This window comes from Spermophilus citellus (genome assembly GCF_964194105.1).
Source record: "Spermophilus citellus genome assembly, chromosome: 1".
Lineage (NCBI taxonomy): Eukaryota > Metazoa > Chordata > Mammalia > Rodentia > Sciuridae > Spermophilus > Spermophilus citellus.
In genome coordinates, this window is record NC_138182.1 from 162390069 (window position 1) to 162408260 (window position 18192).

Here is an 18192-nt window from a genome sequence, read left to right on the forward strand (position 1 = left end):
AGAATACAACAGTCACTAATATGGCAGTATGTAAAAATGTGGATGTGTAACCGATGCGATTCTGCAATCTGTATTTGGGGTAAAAATGGGAGTTCATAACCCACTTGATTCTAATGTATGAAATATGATATGTCAAGAGCTTTGTAATGTTGTGAACAACCAATAAAAAAAAGAAAAGAAAAAAAAAAGGAAGATAAATTCCCCAAAATCAAGCAACATGTGTGGTTTACATAGGAGTCCTTAACCTGGAGTCCACACACCTTGAATAGACAAGAAGCATTGAATTATGTGTAATCCTATAGAAAATTGTACATTAACATATTTCCCTCTGGGAGGAAGGAGGATGCTGCTCCCAGATTTTGGAAAGGATTACTTATCTAAAAGGGTGAAGATAAGAGTGTGTGCACTTAAAATAGAGGAACTATAGCAGGCACTGTGCACTACCACCTGCACGGAATGAAGCCTTGGGAGGGCTCCAGAGGAATCAAGGGAATGAGAAGGCTGCAGGCGCTCCTCAGCTTGCTGAAGAAACAAACAAACAAACAAAAAAACCCAAAAAACAAAAACACAAACAGGAAAGTGAATGATGTGGCAAGCCCCCAAGACTAACTCCACCCACTCTTCTCCATGTCTGGTTTTCATAGTGAAAACACTGCAAAATATCCCGGAATTTCTAAGGACAGTCACGAAATCCAAGGGGGATATTTTTCTGGCTTCTTCCAGGTAAAAGCAAGTGATTTAGGAAGATAAAAGAGGACAAGGAAGAGAGCAACATAGGGTAATGCAAAACAGGATTTTTATATTTAGGCACAATGTAGATAAGACACAAGAGAGGGCTTCTCTGGAAAGAAAGGACATCTCGTGAGCTCAGGTAGAAAGTTCTGCAACAGACACACTGACAAGGTAAGCTCATTCTAATGGGAAATTTGGAAAGTGGAGAAAGACACTTGGGTAGAACTTAAGGCTATAGTGGAAAATAACAAATAGGACAGGTTATCAAAGAAGGAAGGGATTTCAAGCCTATGGGAAAAAATAGAAGAGAGGTAGAATATCATAATAAATGCATAGTTTGTGAGTGGTAAGCATCATGAAAAAATTATAAAGAAAAGGTGATCTCAAAATAATGGTGGAAGGTCTGTAGCATAGGAAGGTGCATCTTGTTCAATGTAAGCCATCCAGATGGAGGGTACTGACAAGCAGCTGTGTGTCCAGATGACAGCTTAATAGTAGAACCTTGACTTGCCCCTCCACCTCGCTGCCTCCATAGATCCCTTCCCCTTTACAACACAGAAGACTACACAAAGGAGGGTTGTCCGAACAGCAGGACCATCTGGTTCCATTCAAAGAAATGTTCTTCCCTATTGAACTTCCCAGGTCCATTTAGTTAGGGCAGACCTTAGGGCTGTTAGAGAAAGCCCCTGCCCCATGTCATACATGAAGAAATGTTGGATAGAACTTAAGATTGACAAGAAAGTAAATATGGCTGTGGGGTGTAGCTCACTGGTAGGGCTCCTGTCTTGCTTGTGCAAGACCCTGGGTTCAATTACCAGCACCAAAAAAAAAAAAAAAAAAAAGCAAGTAAGAAAGCAAAAACCTGGCTAGTCTTATAAACAAAACCATCACTTCCCCAAAACAAAGAGGAAGTTTGAAAACAGAAGAGAGGTGTGGGAAGCTAGCCAAGTACCTCCATGGCTGGCTACCTGGGTGAGGCCAGAAGGCCCCCTCAGCTGATGGGGAACTGGCCCTGTGCTACACAGCCAGGAAAAAGGGAAGATTTGTGTCAGGCTAAATCTTCATATGTACTTGCATGTCTTGAACACAAACTAAACTGACTATGCAGAGGAAAAGGGGCTACTACTCTTCTGTCATGGGTCATCTATAGGTTATTTGGAATACTGTAGCTTGAGATGAAACATTTAGTTAAATTCTCAGGTTGACCTCCTTACACATGGGGGGAAAGCTCCTGACATCCCCTTCTCTATACCTGGATCTCAAATGAGAAATGAATGACCCACTGTAATCTGGCATCTCACTCCTCTGTAAGTATAAGGCCCTGATTTAGATAAAAGTCTAACCCATGGCTCCTTACTAGTGGCTTTTTAAAATCCAATAACCAATTAGCTTTTGTTTTTCCTAATTATTAGTTAGGCTAAACACATTCTTGCATTTCAGAGCTGATGTTTTGACATTCTCATTTTTTTAAAAACTTTTATGAAAACCTAAAACAAATATTAAAGATAAATTCTGGATCAAACATCAATCCTTAATATTTAGGTGCTTCTATACTTCAAAGTACGTAATTTAATTATGCAGGAAGGTTGGTTTAGTAAAGGTTAAATTTATGCCCAAGACACACATTCTTTCCTCTTTAAGAGGGGAAAGTCTTATTCTGCTAGAGGGACAGATTAAATCCAACCTGGTTTTTACACTCAAGCTAATTGAGACCAGGGAAGCCAGGAATGAGGTGGTTTCCTGACAGGCCATCCAAGTAACAGGATGTCAGACAGTCTACACTCAATTGAGGCAGGAAAGAGGGACAGAAAACAGCCAGGAGTGACCCCAATACCCCTCTCTCTTCATCTTTCCTCTTTCTTGCTCAATCCTTAGGGGCTGCCAAATACAAATAAGTAGACAGCAAACTTTTCTTTCACTATAATGGGCTTTCCTTCTCCCTTGACCTTGCTCAACCTCTACCCTCCATTACTAATTTCACCCCCTTCACCCGAAGCCACCAAACATCTGCTATCTCCCTTCCTTGCCTGAGACGCCTCTGAAAAAATTGTGATTAACTGAATTTGCTGCTCATTTTTGTAGAAGAAAAAAGAAGGGACAGATAGAGAAGGAGGCTTAAAAAATAATGCAAACCCTGTGTTCTGCTTGAGTACACATGGAACTTCAAGGGGAAATGCCTTTTAATAGTTTCTTTAAAAAAGAAAATTTCTGATCCAAGCCAGCTATTTTTTTTTTTAATCTTGAGGACTAATAAATAGCCTACACTGGGGTAGCTCCAACATTCAGAGTTACTTTGAAAGGTTTTTTTTCTCCAACTATCACTAGATTTCAATCTTTTTTTTTTTTTTTTTTTTACCATACTGCACATACATACGATTAGTTTATAGGCTCGCCTTTGCAATTCACTTTTGGATGAGATCATTTACTAACAGTCACTCAGTGCATACATTGTATATGGAGGGATCCTAAAATATGCACATACTATCTCCACCTAGCACTGGCACATAATTACACACACAGGTGCATTTGATGTCAAAGGCTTGGGACAGCTGCCTACATTTGTGAAGCAGAGAATACCTATTCTCTTTGTTTTTACTGAGGAGAGACACAGTTATTAGACTTTATGACTTCTGCCCCAATTCCCCATCCCCCCAATGCCTTCTACTCTCCCCCAACCCAATGCAGATAAAATTTTCCATTTTTTGGACTTTTTCTATTGGCATAAAAGCTTCAGGTTTTTGAACTATATAGTGCCCACGGAAAAGCAGTGACTTGACATTCTCAAACCTGCTTTTCTCACCCATAACAACAATGTCTGCCCATTGCCAAGTTTAAATGTGACTTAAAACTGTACTCAATCTAGCAAAAACAGTATTTGATTATTGGCTTTTCAGAAAATGCATGCAACTTTACCTTTCAAAACTTGTGAGCCACTAAGCCAGGAAATCTTTCGGTGACCACCCACCTTCTCATTTGTAAGGAGAGGCTCAGAACCAGAGGCTGACGTTCAGAACAGGAGTTCCCCCATTTCAGCTCCACCCTGGAGCTCTGAACCTGTGAGAGGTAGATGGGGTGGGACACCATAACAACTCCTTGGGCCTGTGCACGATGGCTGTGTCCCTCCCTTATCACAGGCTACTGTCCTTGCCCGCATGGAGCAGAACTCACCAGAGAGGTGTGGGCGTGGGTGTGGCGGCAGCCCAGTCCAGGGGTTGGTCTCTCCCACCAGGCCCTGTTCAGTAGCCTTTTAATGAACTCAGTGACTCAGCGCAGTCCCCTTCCCCCACTGGCCTCCAATCTCACTGCTCTCAATCGCACCGATATCCATGTGACAGCACGTTGTCTCCACCGAGACTAATCCCATATCAATAAGAGCTTTCAGCACAACGCAGACCAGATTGCTCTGTCTCACAGCCACTTTGCTGACCCGCTGGGGGTGCCACAGAATACTCCCTGAGCGTATCCTATTTACAGAAGAGTCCACATATGCTGGATCACTTGGTGTGATGATTTTGCTTCCAAAGTTTGTGGCTTTAACAAAGCCACTCTGCTAACTGACATTTGACCACTCAACCAGGTGCTGTGCAAGCCCCCAGGATGAGAAAGCAGACTTTACATACATGCAATTATAAATACAACCACCAGGACAGAGTACTGTTATCTTAGCACATACCCCCACCAAAGCAGAAGATTCAAAAACAGCCTGCACATTCAATGACAGGTCAAGGTGAGCTCTTAAATATGAGTATGGGTTTTGATATTAGAATTCTTTGCCATAAATCCAGGGCAAAGCAACAAGGCATATTTTCATTATATATTTTCTCAGATTCATGTGCACTGAGCAAAATGTATTTTGCAAGAAGGTCAAAAAAGTACTACAATTGGTTCTTAACTTTGCCCATCCTATCATCTACACTGATTTTTTTAAAGAGGTAAATTAAATAAAACTTAATACACACCTAACCCTCCCCCACTTGCCCATCTTTTCTTTTCCTGAAATTCCTATTCCACTCCTAAAGTATGATGGCTGGTCCAAGAGAACACTGGTCTCTATTCACAGCCTTTCTGAGTGGCAAGATAAGCAAGAGGGATAAGTCCGAAGCCTACAAACATTGTGGAGGAGATAACACCGGGTCCCCAGAGAACAGCTACACATGTGCCTGGAGAGACTATCTTGAGGTTTTAAGAGAACAATTCAATCAGCCTGATGGGTAAGAACAAGAAGGCTACATATAAAATCATCACAAAGGATTTTTCCCACTAAATGTGAATCTATGAAGCCATCTGGATGGATGAAGTCCTTTGCACACAAAGCTTTCTTCCTTAGAAAAGCTGTATTTGGCAATCTTGAAACAAAGGACTTTAGTTCTACAACCGTGATGATAGCTATTCAGAGTTCAATCTCTTTCCTTTACAGATGCATTAAAATTTTATTTCAATGTGCACCTAAATAAAAATTTACTTTTAGAATTAAAATACTTAATGCTCACTATATATCTCTTTTCAAATGCTGGGCAGATATGAGAGCTGCAGAGAACACCCAAGAGAAGGGAGAGAAGCACTCACAGGTGGGAGAACAGAGCTGGCAAGAAACCAGAAGAAATTAAGAAAGGAAAATTCAGCCCAAAGCTGCTCCCTCCCGCACGATGCTAACTATTTATCAGAGGAGACAGTAATTCCACTACTTACTGGTCATCATATCTTATGCTGTTTGTCAGAAAGTAGACCTTAAATTCAAGGCAGATTAATTTGGAAAACTAAATCAAATCCATCCTGAAGCTTTCCTTTTACATGCGATGACTGACACATGAAATAAGCAATCAGAGAAACTCCCTAAATACCTAGAATTAAAAGTGATAGGCTGAGCAGGCAGTTGGGGGTTGGGGGCTGGTTTCACAGTCAAAGTCATGGTCAAATTCCATCACCAAAAGGTCAACTGCCCCTTTGGGTGAAGAAGATGGGCAATTCAAAGGCTACTTTTATTCTATGATTCTGTTCCTCTCTCTTTACCTCCTCCTTACTGGAATTTTCCTCAATGAGTTCCTAAGAGTTGGTGCACTTTTTAGTTGGAGAACACAGTTTGCAGGTTTCATGAGGGAATGAAATAAAAGTCCACTGATGCAGTGAGAAGAGCAGGACCTACGAATCAGAAGAGGTGGGTTTTGTATCTGGAATAGTAAGTATAGGCCCATGGGCAAGGAGTCTAACCTCCGTGCCTCAAGTTCTTCATCTGCAACGGCAGCATTACCTGCCCTGCTTGCTGACTTTACAGGGTCAACCTGGTGCCTGCAGGGTCAGGTATGCAGATGTGGCTTCGTATCCAACAGAAGGTAGACCAAAGAAGATGGACAAAATGCCTGAGCCCCAGCTCTGCCACGTCCTTACAGTACTTCCCCTCCTCTTCTAGGTTCATTTGTAAAATCGAGATAGTCAGACCTGCTCTGTTCACCTGCCAGTGTCAACATGAAGCTTAAGAAATGCACTTGAAAACAAATATGACAAAAAAAATTGGCACTAAAGAAATCATGAGAATGGTGGGGAAGGTGGTGGGGGACAATGAAGCCTCTCCCAAATAAAACCTAAAATCAGAGCCAAAAGCGCCAACAAGCAGCTCAGCTGATGCAGTGCACAGACCAGCTCTGGGATCCAGCGCAGTTCTAGAAGGCACCTTGCTTCATGTCTGGTGTTTCCTTTTCTAGCATGGCAGGAGGCCTACAGCAGGCAGCCAATACTGTGCTAATATCTGGAGTGAGCTGTGACAACTACGCAATTGAACAACTCAATCCTGCAGGACTGCTCCAAAACACAGGTTTAGAAAGGCAAACCATTCAGTCTGGCCAGCTTGTTTTATAGAAAGGGAAACTGGGACCTGGCAGCAAGGTGAAGGTGCTTCCCCAAGAGAGTTAGCATCTCAGCTCTGCTGAGCGTCCTGGACTCCCCAGCCAATGTACACACCACCAGCTTAGGATGCTTTTCCCACCCAACCAGAATCTCTGCTGTTCTCCTGTTTGCCAGTGTGAGTGTGCATCTGTATACCACAAAACCTTAAAATCATCTTTGAGGATTTTTCCCTTTCTGGCATGCTAAAAATGTATCATTTCCTTAAGCAAATTGATTTCCAAATACTAAAATATTTCAGGGGCTTAGAGAAACCAGAGTCTTGAGCCATCTTTCATTTAAAATATAGGCAAATCACATAATTCATTATGAATCTTCCTAACATATATAGAGTTCCTTATGGATTTTTCATGAGCCTCCCCTGAGCCTCCCCAAAGCCCTGGGATGTAAGCAAGGCAAAGATTATTACCTTGACTAAGGTGGTGTCCTAGGGAGGCTGAATGATTTATCTCGTGCCAGAACTAGAGTAGAACCCATGCCTTTAAAATTCAATCAGTCTTGGTGTTTCCTCATCACTCTATTAATTCAAATTAAGACCTATCATGCACCAGACATTCGTTTAAACCAAGGATGCAAACATACATAAAACAAAGTTGAGGTTTTCAGAGAGCTGGTAACTAGTACGTACACACACACATACACACACACACACACACACACTCACTCATATTACAAAAACATGAATCCCAAGGTTAGAAACTTTGGGATCAGACTTGCATTTCAGACAAGACTTCAATGCTTGCTAGTTTTGTGATACAAGGCAAGTCATTTCATCTCTTCAAAACACAGTATCTTTGCCTCCTGGGACTGCCATGAAGATTAAACGAGAAAACAGATAAAAGATGGTCAGCCTGGAGCCTGGCACATGAGAACTATCCAATAAGTATTAGCTATTTTTATTAAAACGAGTACAGTGCAATGGTAGAGAATTACAAAGCCTATAATGAGAGCAGGGTCTGGTAACACCTTTCCTGAGTTTGGAGAACCGTGTACCTGGTGGAACTGAGTCTTCCAGAATGGCTCCAGGAAAAGGGCTGTTTCTACAAAACAACCCTTTTCCTTTGTTCTTCTTGTCATCCATCCGTCCATCCATGTAGTTATCTAGTGCCTACTGTGAGCGCAGCACTTTACAAAATGAGTCTCAGCAGGGCCCCCTGAATAAAGGGGTTTCCTAGGGCACTTAAAATATGAGCTCATTCACAAAAGTCATACTCATACAACTTTTCTAATGTAAACCTATTGAATGAAATGAGGCATAGCAGTGGTCTGTTCTGATCCTAGCTTAAGAGAAACATGCCTGTAAAATGAATCTCAGCAGCATGAACTTTGATAACAGAGTAAAAAGTCCTTCTCCCCTGATTGAAGACCCTACTCTCTCTCTCCTTAGCCTGGTCTGAGAGCCTTGAGACTCGGTCACATTTGACTGTACCTTTCACTTTCAAGGAGGGAATTTACCTAGCTCAATGCTCATTCATAGACAATATCTGCCTGTCAAAGGTAGCACAGGCAAGAATCCCATACTTTCCATGCAGCATTATGATTTCAACTTCCTCTTCATCCATACCTGGCAAACTGACCTGCTCCAAGTAGCCAAATGAACTTGTATGAATGAAGTTGAGATGTGGGCTAGCCTGGGAACTTCCTTTTTAAAAAAAGGAAAAAAGGTTCTACTATTAAAAGATGTCTCTCTTTAATATCACAGAGACTGCACTATTCATTTTCCTGTTACAGATATGATATCACACAGATATGATAAATATCTGAGATAATCAAATTATAGGGAGAAAAGGTTTATTTTAGCTCACTGTTTGGGAGGTTTCAGTGCATGATAGGTTGGCCCTGTTGCTATGAGCCTGTGGTGAAGCAACACATCATGGCACGAGTAATTGGCAGAGCAAAGCTGTGCATTTCATGGCTGGGAAGCAAAAAGAGAAGAGGAAGGGATAAGTATCTAATTATCCCATTCAAGAGCATGCCTCCAATAACCTACAGACCTCACTAGGCCCCAACTCTTATAGGTTCAACTACCTCCCAACAGCATAAAGGGAGAGTCAGCCTTTATCACATGGAACTTTGAGAAACACTTAAGATTCAAACTATACCAGTGACTTATCACAGTCATGAGATATGATAATTTATAAATTGGATGTCTTATAATTTATAGGTTGGATTAACCTCTTACATGGCCTCTTTATAGGTTGGATTAACCTCTTACATGGCCAACTTTATGAGAAGGAAATTGGCATCTTTTCTGCAAGTACCTCATGGACTCTTTTCTACAAAGTACCTCAATCTTATGCAAAAGGAAAACTATCATCTTTCAAGGAAACCCAGAAGCCATTGATAGCTCCCCTGCCTCAGACTGCTGCCCTGTATTAAAAAAGAACAGAAGGACCAAGTCTTCTGGGTTTGTAATTAGATCCTTCAAGATGGGATAGGACTCTCATACTCCTCTGGAAACTGAGGAAGAAGAAAAAAAAGCAAGCCTTTCTTCAACCATAAAAGACAATGCTGTTGCTTTGGTACAAGAAGATAATACTGAGCTCCTAAATTTACAAGAAACCAGGGCAGGAAAAAAAAAATAAAAAACCACATTCAGCCAGCAAGAATTTCTTTTGTGGTGTAAAAGAAACACCTCTGCTTCTTAAAAGTCTCCAGTCTTGAGAGAGACACCTCTTACCTAAGGAATTACAAAATTACAAAAGTCTCCATTGTATTATCCAAAGGAAACATCCCCAACAATATAGCCAGAAAAGGGCAGATTTTTTAATACTCCTACATATTATAATTCACCATAAAATTCAGAAGCCTATCACAGAGCTCAGACCCTGGAGCCAATCTATGAGGAGTTAAGGGATACAATCTATGTCCATATCATATAGTGTTATAATATTATCCAAAGACTGATCCTCAAATAGTTCCAAGAAGAGTATTGGTATGCTGCCTCTTAAATTATCTTCCCTAAATAGTATATCTTCAACTCGAGAGTTAATAGAAGCTGTATATCGAACCAGAACAAGATTATATTCTATATCAAGGGTCTGGCTTCTCCTGACAGGACATTATATTCCAAGATTAATGCTCCAAGTAATTCACTAATTCACACATACAAAACTTATTCTGATTTTAGGGACTCCTTGACATGTTTACCTAAAGTCATAAAAACAAAGACTTATTAAAGTGCCTCAGAAATAGAGGAAGTAAGGCTTCAAAAATTATTTCCATTCCCAAAATGCTATTGCTCCCAAACGTCATATATCAATGGCTCCCCAATCAGTCATGCTCTGCCTAAGCAATACAACATGAGGTTGTGCCTACGGCAATTCCACTGGGTTTTTCCAACCAGAGCCCTTAAAGACTACAAAGGAAACAGAAAGATGACAGAATATGTATACTTTATTTTAGACCTATCCTGATTTCCTTTAGGCTTTGGGTATACGACTACTTTTATGACTATAGTAATTTTGTTATAACAAGTCTGCATAGAAATTTCTTCTGAGAAGGTGTTCTATATTAGGTTGTCAAGCAAAAAGTAAGGTATGTTTTTTCCTCATTCAAGGACACTACTCAGCTCAGAAGAAGGAAATAGCTGTTTCAAACACTGTAATATAGTATCAGCCAATCTAGTGACTGTCCTTCTGTGACTATTTGCTTAGGGAATCACCTACCTTCCAGGAGATCACAATGGGTTAAGGCTGACATCATATTTGTCTTTTCTTCTCTTCAAACTAAGAAATCTCCAGTCTGGCCATAAAAAAGGTAGGTGGGTGTATAATGCTCATAAAATTTATAAACAGATGTGTTTAGAGTACTATTTAATTTTTTTATTAGTTGCTCAAAACTTTACAATGATCTTGACATATCATACATTTGATTCAAATGGGGTATGAATTTTTATTTTTCCACATGTACAGATTGCAGTATCACCTTGGTTTTACAGCCACATTTATACATACAGCCATACTAGTGTCTATGGTATTCTGCTACCCTTCCTATCCCCCCTCCCCTCCCCTCCCATCACCTCTCTCTACCCACTCTACTATGACACTTTTCTCTCTTTTTTCCTTCCTCAGACCATCTTATATGTAATTTTGCATAACAATGAGGGTCTCCTTTTTTAAAGTAATTTTTACTTTAAAAAACGGGTTCCCATGTTATAGCCACCCCTGTCAAATGGGTAAGATTTATAAAACAAGGTCTCCACTGACTTAAAGGCTAAATGGTTGCATGCTGCTGTTCCCTCCTAGTCATTCATAATTTGATCTACCCCATCACATTCATTTGACTCTTGTAGTACAGAGTTTGGCATTAATAGAGAAATAAATTAGGGCAGAGAACGTGACGGTAAAGCTGTGGCTGAGAAGATTGTCCGGGAGAAAAAAGTTCTGTTGTACTATTGAGGATTTAGGGCTTCAGTCTTTTCAGCCACAGCTTTCCCATCCCATTCACTAGGGCTTTTGGGAGGTGTTAGCTCATGGGGGTGGAGCCCTCATCAGTGGAGTTAGTTCTCTTATTAAGTAGACTCCAGAGGCTCCTTCACCCCTTCCCTCCCATGTGAGGATAATGATCAGACAGTGTCTGTGAACCAAGAAGGCGGCCCTCACCAGATACCAATCTGCAAGTGCTTCAATCTTGGATTTCTCAGCCTCACTAGTTGTGAAAAATAATTTTTGGTGGTTTACAGGCCACCTAGTTTATGAGATTTTGTTACAGCAGCTTGAATGGACTCAGACATGGATACCAGCTTTCCATCTGCACAAAAATGAGATAGGAGAATTCAACAAGCCCAACCTTACCTTGTACAATAGTGCCCATAACTGGATTCGGAAACAATCCTGTGGGCAGTCAGTGGCTTAGGTGTATTCTTGTCACCTAATCCTGATGAGATTAAAGGAATCCTGACCCCAGAAATGTCACATCTGCTTCAAATTACCTTTTCACAAAGGGATCCTCAACACATTAAAAATTCACAAAATAAACTCAGTAACCATTTGCTGACTACTGATGCAATTTAACATTTGTACATAACAGCAGGACATGGTAGGAGTCTATGTTCATATATGGAAACTTAACTGAGAGAGGACATTTATAATCATCCTCTACCCTCAACTATGAGAGGGTCAAAATCCCACGTGATTAAAAATGATCAAACAGGCTTAGAAGTCTGTTTGTGTCACACAAGATATAGTTGTTTTATTAAAAACAAACGTAATCATAAAAACTTTATTTTAGGAGCATAAAAAATGGGAATGGTTTTGTATGATACATGCCTGAGAAATATAAACTACAAACTACTACAGATGTCCATTAAATCAGAACCAAAACACTCACACACATACAAAAATGTCAAGTATCTACAATTTTCCGACTCATACAACAGATGGTTTTCCTAAGAGAATGTCTCTGAGGTGAGGTAAGACACCAGGTGACCATAGAAATACTGCATATTTGCAGCTTAATTGGGTAGATTTTACTAAGATGTGCATTTAAAAATTCATGGATGTTTGATAACTAACACTCCTTTATATTCTCAGTAATACACATCAGTAAATAAGATTATATTGCTATATAAATCACCCATATTACCAAGTTTTATCAACTCATACAAAGACAATACACAACTATTCAAAGCTAAAACCAAGAAAAAACAATTCCCCTTTCTCTGCCCAGCAGCATGAGGCACATTTCTTTCTTGCTAATCTTGAATCCCTAGATATTTTGAACATGGACATTTGTTGCTGACAGCCACCATCAAACAAAGCTGTATGACCTGGCTGCACTCCAGGGAAGGCCACAGAGAGGGCTTCATACCATTCTTGGAAAGCATTCAATTGCCACATGCAGCCTGATCTCTTAAAAAAGGAAAAAAAAAAATCCCACATTGCAGACAGCTTCACTATAATGCTAACATTCTTGATTGTTACACACACACACACACACACACACACACACACACACAAAAATGTAAGCCTCTACATTTCGGCCACTTCAGTTTATAATGATAATATTCAAACTCAAAATTATCTACCATTTCTGGAAACATTTATCACTACCTGTAATTTCATCCTCTCAACTCCCAAAGACCTTACTTGAAAGAAACAAGAGACCACTCTATCATTCACTCTCTAACATTTACAAATATGCACCAAGACACTGTACTAGGCACAGACAATATGATATTGGACAAGACCCAGATCCTCCTTACAAGGAGCTCAGAGGGAGACCTTCTTATACTTCCTAAACTACATAATTCCTAAGGTGTCAATCTCCTCCAACTGCTGGGGGAAAAACTTATTTAAACTTATTTAAAATTTAAACTCTTTAACCTCCCATCAATGCTTCCTTTCCTACCCAATTCTCGTTTTTCCGTACCTTTTATTTCCTTTATTCATTTTAATCTTTCATTCCTCCCAAACGCTTCTGTTTGTAGTATTCCCTGTTCCTTCCGAAGTGTGCTTGTTTTTCTTGTGTTTTTAAAATTCTACTCTGTGAGCTTGTTTTTCTCATGAAAATTGTCCTTGACCTGTATTTTAGAATGCCCTAAGCAAGACCATGTCTACAGGATTATGTTAAGTGAAATTGTTGTTGTGTGCTAAGCCCCTTGCTGTTTCCATTTGCCATTCTTTCCTAGGGTTTTTGTCGCTAACTCCTAAACTTCCACTGAAAACAGTGGAAACATGGAGGAAATTTGCCAACAATCAAACCTGGAGGAGTTAGGCTAACAGGTATTAAAATATTAAATAGGATATGATCATAGGCCCTAAAGTTTTAAGTGCCACAGAGACTTGGAAGGGACAGAGACTAAATTTGATTAGTAGAAATATGTGAAATGCAAAAGCATGATGGTCTCACACTATTTACGGCTGTCAATAAATGCTCATTACCACTACGACCTTGCAGGCAGTTCACACCGAGCAGGGTCCTAATAAAAATATTTAGTCACGTAAAGAGAATAAGACCTGAAGAATACTGGGATCCTCAACGCTGGAGGCAGACCAGCGACACTGGCAAGTTGCCCGTGCTTTTGACAGCCCGTGTCAAAGCAGAGCCAGTAAGAGAGAATGCAAGTTCAAGTTCAAGGTTCTTTTCAGCCATGAGGGGAGGGATGGGGCTGAGGAGACAGTAACTGTACTTCCTTGCTCAGAAGCTGCTGCTAAAGCCATCAGTTTCTCATTCCTGACACGCGCTCCCTTTCATACCCATTCACAGTGTCCCTTCAGCTTCCCTTTGTTACTCCTGTCACTCACAGTTCTGTAACTCACTTACCAGAAGCTACTTTGTCCGGAAGAGGATACATCAGCTAATCCTTAACTCCTTTGAGTGCTAGAGAATTTCCCTGCAGGGTGCATCATGTATTTTTTTTTTCTCTATATCCTAAGTCCTCATTTTTAAAGCAAAAAAACATAATACAAGGGACCCAATCAGCCAAGTCAGAATTTGTGGAACTGGTGCCTTTCCCCCACCCCACAGTGGTATTGTCTCCTCTTCTCCCTGCTCCCACCCCCATCCTCGTATTCCAGACTTAAAATACAAGGCCGTGCACGCACAATGGCATGAATGTATGAAAACTCAAAGCCACACTCCAAGAAGCTCCAGATTGAGCCCTGAAAAATACCCTGGGTTGCAGCAGAGGACTGACCTGCCCTCTGCTCACCCCCTTGGGCCTATTTCAAAGCCTACAAAGAACAGCAGCCCTGAAGAGCAACAGCACTCAGCCCAGGCCATGTCCCATGGGGATGCTAGCACACACTGGATCCTCTGCTGAGAGGGCCCTTCTTGTCCACCACACCCACAGAGCGCTCTGTGTCATCAAATCCCATGAACTGACTTGTCCTGTATGCTTATTTGCTGCACCCTCTATTCTGAGTGCTGTGGACACAGTGGTGAATCCTTGAGTATTGTATAGTCAAATTTAGGAATTGAAGAAGTAAACACATAAAATATGAGGGGACCTGCTGAAACTAAGGTGGGAAAGAGATTCCACAGCTAGCAAGGTGTGTTCCTCCACTCCACCTGCTTTTCGTCCACGCCCCAGCGTTATTACTTCCAACACTTTGATTCTCAGGAATCTTGACTATTCTCCAGCCCATCACCCACTCGCTCAAGTCATCAGCTTCTCCCTCCAGGATTACAATGTTCTGCCAACTGTTCTTGCACACTGCACACTCAACCAGGTGTATCTTCAAAGCGCAAATTCAATGTGGTGGCCAGTGCGACCCTCATTTAAAAAAATACCAGCTGGTGGCTCCTCATTACCATCAGAATAAAGCCCATCCAGTAATGGCATCTGTAACCATTGAGTACAAGCACCTTAAGATCCTACAATCTGTAACCCCTTTTGTCTTCCTGTGTTTCTCCAGCACCTAGGATAGCCCTAATGGAAAGTTCATAGTAACCCCACTTACCCACACTCATCCCTATCCTGAGACTTTGCACACAAACCATCCCCTGCCGTAAACACAACTCCCATTTCCCGCACCCTTCCTTCCTACTATATGGCTAGCTGGACTAGTCCTTTAAGATATCACCTCTTCCAGAAGCTTCTGCTGACTACCCTAGATAGGGCCTTTTCATGGTTCTGCTCTAAAACTTACGATACTGTGTTGTAATTGCTTGGTTGCTCACCTACTTCCTCCACTAGACTTTAAACAACTTGGGGGACTAGAATGCAAACTTAAGAGACTAATAGGAGTGTCCTTAATATCAGTTGAATAAAAGAAATTGAAGGAGCTCAATCATGCCTATTTACCTTTTTAAATCTTTGTCCTTAGCATATAGTACTTGACAAAAACAGACGATTATTTATTGAATGGAAGATCTAATTCTGTTTGGATGTTTCAAAGTATGGCTTCATTTAAAGAAAAAACAAAGAATCATCTGAAGCCAGACGCAGTGGTGCATGCCTGTAATCCCAGGTGGCTTGGGAAGCTGAGGCAGGAGAACTGTTCAAGTACAAAGTTCAAAGCCAGCCTCAGCAACTTGGCAAGGCCTTAAACAAGTTGGTGAGGCCCTGTCTCAAAATTTAAAAATAAAATAAAAAGGACTGGGAACGTGACTCTGTGGTTAAGCACTACTGGGTTCAATCTCTGGTACACCCCTATCCCCCCAAAAGGATTATCTGAGTCTTAAAGGAAAGAAAATGGCTCATTTGAACCTTTGGAGAGCCCAATTGTAACCATGGTGCCCATGGCTGTCACTCTGGGAATATCCTCACATTAAACAATTGCCAACACCACTTGTCCATTGACCTTATCTTGCCACATCAATCATGGCCAGAGACAGACCCAGTCAGCCTGTCTTCCCCAATATGTGACAAAGTGCTTCACCTTGGTACTAACAAAGATATCATGAAGACGAATAATTAAGACTAATTTTATTTGTACAGCTGAACTGTGGACAACTGTTCATCACCGTGACCCAGCCAACAACTGAGCTGCTGTGTTATGCTATCACAGGCCTCCAGAAGCAAGAAGGCATACAATGAAGCAAAGCTGCTTTTCTGACAGTATGAGTTATTTTAAAATCACCTAACAGCAGCCACAAATAAATGCATACCTTGACGTTTAAGCCTTCCCAAAACTCTAGTCATGTTCTAGTCATATTCCTGTGTTCAATGGATAAGCTATATCCTCAGGCTTTTAATGAGACTAATATTCTTTTCAGCTTCCACTTCAACACTTTTGAAGACTAAGTATCCCCCACCTGCCCCCGCCCAAAAACACCAAAAAAAAAAAAAATCAGAAAGGCAAAAATAGAAGTTATAGTATGCCTCTTAAACCCCAAACAGGTATCCAGCATGATGACTTCCCTGAAGAGGAAAAATAAGCTTTCAAAGAATTCAAATACCATGGCTGCTTAGGGTTTTTCTTAACTAACAAGTTATATTTACATATAACCCATTTAAAATACACACCAAAGTTACAGTCTCCTACCCCATCATCTCTCCTCTCACCAGATAGCATCAGTAAAAAATGAGAATTAGAATGACTATACTATGCAGCTAGTCTCATTCTACAAACACTTCCTAAAAGCCTACTTCAGTCTGGAATGACCATATTCTGATCCTCAAAGTAGGTTGCCAATTGCTTTGTTAAAACTGTCACTTCTCTGTCATATCCTGGTTGATAAAAAGGTCCCCTCTTCTCCTATTTCAGAGGTAACTTAACTATGGCACATAAGTCATTTCAAGGCTAGGTTTTTGTCAATAAAGTTTTATTGGAACACAGCTATCCATTTATATATGACCCATGGTTGTTTTTGCTGCTATCAAGGTACAGGTAAGTAGTTGCAACAGAGACCATATGACCTGCAGAGTCTATAATATTTTTTTTTTAATCGGGCCCTTTACAAGCAAGGCTTGCCAATACTTGCCCTATTATATTTAATAGGTTTCCCTCCTACCTCTGTGGCTGTGCCTACACAAGCTCTTGTTATTCTGCTGCCCAATAAAGGTAGAAGTCTGATGTTCTCCAGGCTTCTATCAGTTAATTTCCTAATGAGACACATTCTCCCTCTCTCCAGGAAGGTTCCCATGGCCTCTGAGCATCAGAGACCTTCAGGATAACTATCTGTACACTTTTCTGTCTTCCTCAACAGACTGGATTCCTGGAGGACAGGACCCACATCTTAGAGTCACAATTCAGCATAGTGCCTAGCATACGGAAGCCATTCAGAAAACATCAAATAGGTGGATGAGTACCAACTAGGTGTGTTAAAAATAATATAGCTAAAGGATCCAGAGAAAGTTCAGCCATGGTCCCTTGGTGACAATACAATCATTTGACTCCTAAAATTTCTATTCTTATTTATTAGGAGTTTTGACATGCCTGTAGGCAGCATGGATGATAAAGCAGAAAGTCTGAAAAGGGAATTTCCCATCTAGGTGAGTGCTGTAGGATCTTAAGGTGATTGCTCTCAGAGCCTCAACTGCCACATCTGTAAAATAGATAATGGGATAATGCCTGTATCTCATAGATGGTTGTGACACTAAGGATATGTGTGAAATGTCTCCTACCCTGTCAAGCAATATCAGTGCTCAATAAATAGAAACTGTTATTTTTATGGCCAAGTTCTTCTGCTTTAAGGATCCATGTACACTGGCAATGAACATGGCAGGGGATGTCAAATCTGTTATAGCATCACACTGAGCCTTTTGTAGCAGGAGACCAGGTTCAAGTGGTAGTTTCATATCTTAAATTATAAAAAAAAACCAAGCAGCTGAGTCATATTAATAATTGTCCTTTGAAATAAAGACTCAAAACTCTAGAGACAAAGCCTCCCTCCACCACTGAATTTCATCAGTTAAGAGCATTAGTGCCACACTAAACTGAAGCCTCAATAAATTGTTTGGTAAACTGTCTTTTGCAGATAGAATTGACCACAATGTGGGTTTGTTGTTTTTGTTTTTCCTAGCTATAAAACATGCTTACAATTTAAGCCACAAAATTTTAGAGCAGATGCTTTAGTAATCAAAAGGACAATATTGAGTAAGTCCATTTTTAAGGTCTCATTATTGCAAAGATACTTTTCCTAAGCTAATGTGTATATGCAAAATAGCATCTT

General features: G+C 40.6%; 1 protein-coding gene across 3 annotated transcripts in view; it reads right to left on the reverse strand.

Moving 5' to 3' along the window:
* MCC (MCC regulator of WNT signaling pathway) overlaps positions 1-18192 on the reverse strand; it is a 269529-nt gene that overhangs the window by 164089 nt on the left and 87248 nt on the right. Inside the window, exon 2 of one of the 3 annotated variants that reach the window (XM_081295186.1) lies at positions 8436-8545. The exons of the other annotated variants lie outside the window; for them this stretch is intronic. The gene's annotated coding sequence lies outside the window, so the exon portion shown is untranslated. The remainder of the gene's footprint in view (positions 1-8435; positions 8546-18192) is intronic. 3 annotated transcript variants of the gene reach the window in all.